Source organism: Fundulus heteroclitus, unplaced genomic scaffold (genome assembly GCF_011125445.2).
Source record: "Fundulus heteroclitus isolate FHET01 unplaced genomic scaffold, MU-UCD_Fhet_4.1 scaffold_86, whole genome shotgun sequence".
Classification (NCBI taxonomy): domain Eukaryota; kingdom Metazoa; phylum Chordata; class Actinopteri; order Cyprinodontiformes; family Fundulidae; genus Fundulus; species Fundulus heteroclitus.
This window is the reverse complement of record NW_023397318.1, coordinates 1,140,359-1,147,455: the sequence shown is the minus strand read 5'-3', so window position 1 is coordinate 1,147,455 and position 7,097 is coordinate 1,140,359. Positions and strand designations below refer to the sequence as shown.

The following is a 7,097-nucleotide window of genomic DNA, read 5'->3' as shown; positions in this document are numbered from 1 at the left end:
GCCTTTACCTGCAGCAGCAAGAGTAGCTTGGCTTGTGGTTGTGTTTTCGTCGTCGCTCGTAACAGAGAGACGACGAATCTGATTGGTTTATTTGGCTGTCTATCACCAACATAGGCCAATCAGCTAACCAGTATTTTCGCCCCTTCCCACAATTACTTTAACAGAAGGTTTCCAGATGGATATGCGGAGCAAATCTATCTGGCAGAGTCAGGTAACTAACATGTAGCATAGATAATTATTTTCCTGCAGGGCACCATTAGATGGAAATAGAAAAGTAGATAACATGTATATTTGAGAAATGTATTATATGTTCAAACTTTGTTTGTTATTTTAATCACACAGATCCACGTATCTATCTATTTGCAACATATTAATGTCCCCGTTGCTCATACAATGCCGATGAGTCGCACAAGGTACAGAACCATATAGCAAAAGCTGCTATGGCTCAACATAACGGTATGTAAAATAACACTTGAAAAATATAAAATATTTTTTTTACATGCTTATCAGTTTTCAAGTGTTTTTCTTTTATTTTTAAATATGTTTTTGGAACACGAATGTTACATTTCTGGAAAGTCAAATATTTTTTATAAACTAACAGCTGCCATCATATGTGGGTGTAGTACCCAGATGTGATGCTCTAATAACTAGTAGCACTGCTTCAATATGTTTTTTTAATAAGTAACTGTGCAAAAAAAAAACACATGTAAGAGTAACAAAGTATTTGGTGAGATGGCTATTATTAAGTCCTGTTTTATTGATCATATTGTGCTATGTAACGTTGTCCATTTATTTCAGCAGACATGAATAAAAATGAAGTTATGGACACTGTACACTTGGACACTTTTATATACAAAAATGAAAAATATTATTACAAGAAAACAAATTGTTAGAAGAAACCTAGCATGAACAACATTTATCTGTGTATCATGTTTTATTTTTTTATAGGTTAAAATGTGTTCTTCATTCAGTTAAGTTACACGCATTGGGTTGTGTATCAACAAAATGTACTTAAGATTACAACATAAGGAAAAATAGTCGTAATTTTTTTATTTATTTTTTTTTGTCAAAAGTTACAGAATAATTTAGTAAATCTAATTAGTTAATACCTGCCCTTGGCTGTTTGAGCAATATCACTTTTACAATTTCAATTTTGCAGAATATATATCTGTTAACTGGAAGCCATTGTGACTTCTAAAATTAATTGTTAAATCCTACAAAACAGTAACAATAATGTTAAAGAATCTACAGTGATTATTTTCAAACATGCCTTTTTTATACCAATCATTTGTATGTTTCCTGATGAGTACTAACCTTTTCCTTTTATGTCAGTAGCTATTACGTTTTGTCCTTAAATTTACGTTAAAGTTAAATTTACATTGTGCAAATGACACTAAAACCCTAAATGATTTAAAACAAAAATTAAATTCATTATTTGGACAGCATTTATAATACCATTAGAGATGGAAAGGATAAGATCTTGAGATATATAAAGTATTAACTATTGTTTAATGCTCTTGACCATGCAGGTGCAAAGGATATCGGCAATCTTACAGGTAAGATTGATTCATAATAACGTGTCATAGCCATTCTTCTGGTATGACTGTCTTGCAATGCACCTGTTTTTTTATTTTATTTTTAGATGCCTTTGAATGGACTTGAAGCTGTACTCCAGGAGGTAGTACTAGCACAGGGAGACAAAGCTTACCTCACCCTGGCATGCCAAGACACACCTTTGCATCGACCTTCAAGTGCTTTGAAGCCATTGTGTCTGACCCAGTTTCCGGGAAGAAGACTCACTTTGCTTGGCTGGATTGTAAGGACCTTTGAATTTTTTCACTTAAAACATGCAAAATTAGATTTGAACTACATGAAATCTATTTTTTATTAACAGGTGAGATCCACTGGGGTAAATTGTCAGAGTCATTCAAAGCAGAAAATCGGATTCCTTTTGGGGTCGAAACGTGTTCTTCCTGCAACCGGCAATATAAAGACTGTGTGGGCTTCACCGGAAATGGAAGACGAAGAGAGTACCCTCGTTACTACTCTGATGACATACCCGGACACTGCCCTGAATGTTAATACTGAATGCAAGAAGAATATTAGTTGTTTTCCATTCTTTTACACATTTCAGTTGTCACATATTGTTGTTCGTTTTGTTTTGTTTTTTTTTGCCTTTTTGCCTTGTGCAGTCATTCTTTTTCATAATGTGTTATTTTAATATTATGTATTCTTAACATTATTTGGTTTTCATAGAAATGGTGTTATGTTGTGACTGTAATATCTTGAAGAGAGAAAGTAGAACCAATAAAGTAGTTGTAAATATATTGTAACAGCGTTGTTTAACAATTGGATAACCTTGTTTTAAAAATTAGATATACTAGCAAAGTTAATAACTTGCAATATTTTCTATGTGTAAATACAATGTTTCTTATTGTTTTTGAACAATGACTGGAATTAATACTAATTTTCTTTACAAAACTGATAAACGGCTAAGTTGTTTATGTTTTAACAGTCAGAATTAACTTTTTTATTTTTATTTTTTGTAATAAAGCAAACACATACAGAACCATTTTGTCCGGTTACAAAGTAATGACACAAACATAAGATGAAAGGTATGCTGTGCGAAGGTGGAGACCAGGTGGGGGGGGGGGGGGGGGGGGGTAAAGAAAGCTCAGGTGAGGAGCAGTTGCACACATCAAGCATCAAGCCGGACTTTATGAAAGGTGGAGGAGATGAGACCGCCGCCGTTAGGCTGGGACGGATATTGGCTGAGCAGGTGAGATGAAGACAGTTATAGTTAGAATTTACACATTAGTTTCATTTATGCATCCAATGACTTCATTCAAAAAGGTTTTCATATATATATTTTAAAAAAAGACTCGTCCAGAGCAGATCATTCTCTCTGGCGGTTATGTGTACGGCCGGGTCCAAGCGCCGAAGATTATTTCTTGTCAAATAAACTTTCAAAAACCTTCTTTCTTTGAGTGAGTCTTTCGAGGTTGAAGCTACATTTAAAGTTTCAAATGAATCCCCTTGGGTTTTGCAAAAATTGGATATTTAAGGTGGTCTTTGGAACGCAGTTTATGAATCGATTGCAATTGGTAGAATTGATATGGAATTTCTAAACGGAATAGTGGGACACCAATCAGTTTACTGGTTAAGCTGGAGTCCTTTTATTAAAAGTTTCCAATGAGACATTATGCTAAACAATGATAAGAGTTGAGCCAGGTCACCTGCAACCAAGTATATTATAGTTTTCGGAATGCCACTTGTTATAAGTTCAAAAGTCCTTTGGTTTGTTTTTACAATGTATTCACAATGTGAATATTAAGAAAAATATTTGGCAAATAAACAGAACAAAAGTGCACATACTAAATTGGCCAAAATTGTATTACCGACCAAACCTCTTTTCTATCTAGTCCTTAATAAATAAGGCGAAGGCTATTATATTTTATATTTGAACTTATTTATTTTGAGAGTACAATTCACAACATCAAAATCTGTTTTTTGAACTTTAGCACCAGCAAGTATTTTGTTATATCTGTTTTCTTAATCAACGCTGGAGATAGGCACCAGCCACCCCCGCAACCCCATGAAGGTTTAAGCGGGGGTCAGAAAATGGATGGATGGATGGAAGTTTTCTTAATCTGCGATGGACTGGGAATCTGTCCAAGATCCACCACAGCAGCCCTAGCAATCCCACTATAGGGATAGGCGTGCGTGTATGATAATTAATGGATGAATTAATGTGTTCTAAATGTAATGTATATTTGTCTCTAAAATATTAATTTGATTTATGTTTTATGACATTTGTTTTTTATAGGGTGTAAGGATAGATAAAAAACATCTCCATAATGATTCCTTATTGTTGCTTATTTTAGATTGTTTGTTACTAATGTAATTTTAACATCCGAAAATAAGATTTAATAAAGATTTAAAAATAAAAAAGGACATATCACGTGACATAGCACTTTTTTTAGCCATTTCTTTACAGTTTAATTTGTATTTTTTTAAGTTAAAAGTGTTCTTGGGCGTTTTGAAAGCTGTTGTCAAATAAATGCCGTTATTATTATAATTATTATACAGTATTATTATAAATTATTATTATACAGCTGGTACAGGAAATAATGTCACTAGCGCCCCCTTCATTTCCGGAGTGCAATAGTCCCATTTCCATATAAGGTATGAGACTGACAGTGGTCCGTCCCCGGCTGCAGCGAGGTGTGTCACTACCACTGAGCTATATGGAGTGCTGATTTTGCCGAAAAACTGAAGTCACTGGCCGCCATCTTACTACTCCCTACTCTCACAGAATCCCATAGGATTTGGTTGCAACAACAAGCAGTTTTCTGGCTGTGTGAAAACTTTTCATAGGTAATTCTACAATCAATGGATGTACTAACACTATCAACTACTAAGAAATTAGATGCTGAAATATTTGACATGTTATTCATATTTCATATATTTCATATATATATATATATATATATATATATATATATATATATATATATATATATATAAAAAATGCTAAATATTTCAGCATATGACTTTCTCAGTGTTATGATATATTTTTCTGGGATGAACCCGGACACAGCACGCACACACAGAGTCAGTTCTTATGAGTGAGTTTTATTGAATAGTGTGGAAGATGGAGGATGAGACCAGAGTCTTTCAACGGACGGAGGTGAAGGGTGTAGAAGCTGGCCGGCAGGAGGAGTGTGGAGAGACTGACCGGGAGGAACTCTGGAGCCGAGCACTGGAGAGCAGAACATCTGAGCCGGGTGCAGGAGAGCAGAGCATCAGAGCCGAGCAGTGGCGAGCAGAACGTCAGAGCCGAGCCGTGGAGAGCAGAACGTCAGAGCCGAGCCGTGGAGAGCAGAACGTCAGAGCCGAGCCGGAGCAGAGCATCAGAGCCGAGCAGTGGCGAGCAGAGCATCAGAGCCGAGCAGTGGCGAGCAGAGCATCAGAGCCGAGCAGTGGCGAGCAGAACGTCAGAGCCGAGCAGTGGCGAGCAGAGCATCAGAGCCGAGCAGTGGCGAGCAGAACGTCAGCGCCGAGCAGTGGAGAGCAGAACGTCTGAGCCGAGCAGAGGCGAGCAGAACCTCAGAGCCGAGCAGTGGAGAACAGAACGTCTGAGCCGTGCAGTGGAGGGCTGAACGTCTGAGCCGTGCGGTGGAGGGCTGAACGTCTGAGCCGTGCGGTGGAGGGCTGAACGTCTGAGCCGAGCGGTGGAGGGCTGAACGTCGAAACTGAACACTGAGGGACCAAAGAGCCAGCAAACACGAGGAACCAAAAGGGGCCAGAAAACACGGGGAACCAAAGAACTAGAGAACACTGGGGAACCAAGGAACTAGAGAACAGCGGGGAATCAAGGAGCCAAAGAACACGGGGGAACCAAGGAGCTAGAGAACACGGGGAACCAAGGAGCTAGTGAACACTGATGTGCCAAAGCACAACCAGGGCGCGGCACATCAGGGAAAGGCACGAACGCTTGACTGCACCGGGGGATAAAGCGAGCGCTTGACAGCGCCGGGGATAAGAGCGAGCGCAACACAGCGCCAAAGGGAAGGAACGGGCGCAACACAGCGCCAAAGGGAAGGAACGGGCGCAACACAGCGCCAAAAGGGAAAGAACGGGCGTACACAACGCCAAAAAGGGAAGGATCGGGCGTATGGAAACGCCAAAAAGGGAAGGATCGGGCGTATGGAAACGCCAAAGGGTAAGGAACGGGCGTATGGAAACGCCAAGGGGAGGGAACGGGTGTATGGAAACGCCAAGGGCAAGGAACGGGCGTGTGGAAACGCCAAGGAGAAACAACGCCGAAGCGTGAGAGGAGCGCTGGGGCCCAAGGGGCGAGATCGCCGGGGCGTGAGGGAACCGCCGGGGCGTAAGGGAGAAGTTCGCCAGGGCGTGAGGGAAACGCCGAGGCGAAACGGACGCATGACAGCGCCAAGGGGAAAATATAGGCGTACGAAAACGCCAAGAGGGAAAGAACGGACGTACTTAACGCCAAAGGGAAAGAACGGGCGTACAAAACGCCAAGGGGAAAGAACGGGCGTACTTAACGCCAAAGGGAAGGAACGGGCGTACTTAACGCCAAAGGGAAGGAACGGGCGTACTTAACGCCAAAGGGAAGGAACGGGCGCAACACAGCGCCAAAAGGGAAAGAACGGGCGTACACAACGCCAAAAAGGGAAGGATCGGGCGTATGGAAACGCCAAAAAGGGAAGGATCGGGCGTATGGAAACGCCAAAGGGTAAGGAACGGGCGTATGGAAACGCCAAGGGGAGGGAACGGGTGTATGGAAACGCCAAGGGCAAGGAACGGGCGTGTGGAAACGCCAAGGAGAAACAACGCCGAAGCGTGAGAGGAGCACTGGGGCCCAAGGGGCGAGATCGCCGGGGCGTGAGGGAACCGCCGGGGCGTAAGGGAGAAGTTCGCCAGGGCGTGAGGGAAACGCCGAGGCGAAACGGACGCATGACAGCGCCAAGGGGAAAATATAGGCGTACGAAAACGCCAAGAGGGAAAGAACGGACGTACTTAACGCCAAAGGGAAAGAACGGGCGTACAAAACGCCAAGGAGAAAGAACGGGCGTACTTAACGCCAAAGGGAAGGAACGGGCGTACTTAACGCCAAAGGGAAGGAACGGGCGTACTTAACGCCAAAGGGAAGGAACGGGCGTACTTAACGCCAAGGGGAAGGAACGGGCGTACTTAACGCCTAAGGGAAGGAACGGGCGTACTTAACGCCAAGGGGAAGGAACGGGCGTACTTAACGCCAAGGGGAAGGAACGGGCGTACTTAACGCCAGAGGGAAGGAACGGGCGTACGACAACGCCAGAGGGAAGGAACGGGCGTACGACAACGCCAGAGGGAAGAACAGGCGTACGACAACGCCAGAGGGAAGAATAAGCGTACGACAATGCCAGAGGGAAGAACAAGTGTACGACAACGCCAGAGGGAAGAACAGGCGTACGACAACGCCAGAGGGAAGAACAGGTGTACGACAACGCCAGAGGGAAGAATAAGCGTACGACAACGCCAGAGGGAAGAACAAGCGTACGACAACGCCAGAGGGAAGAACAGGCGTA

General features: G+C 42.4%; 1 long non-coding RNA gene across 1 annotated transcript; it reads left to right on the top strand.

Annotated features, from left to right (window-relative positions):
• Nucleotides 1–226: 226 nt before the first annotated feature.
• LOC105919938 lies at nt 227–2,157 on the top strand. The gene is made up of 4 exons (XR_004930559.1): nt 227–456; nt 1,530–1,556; nt 1,643–1,816; nt 1,895–2,157. It is a non-coding gene; the product is annotated as an uncharacterized LOC105919938 (long non-coding RNA).
• The last annotated feature ends 4,940 nt before the right edge of the window (nt 2,158–7,097 follow it).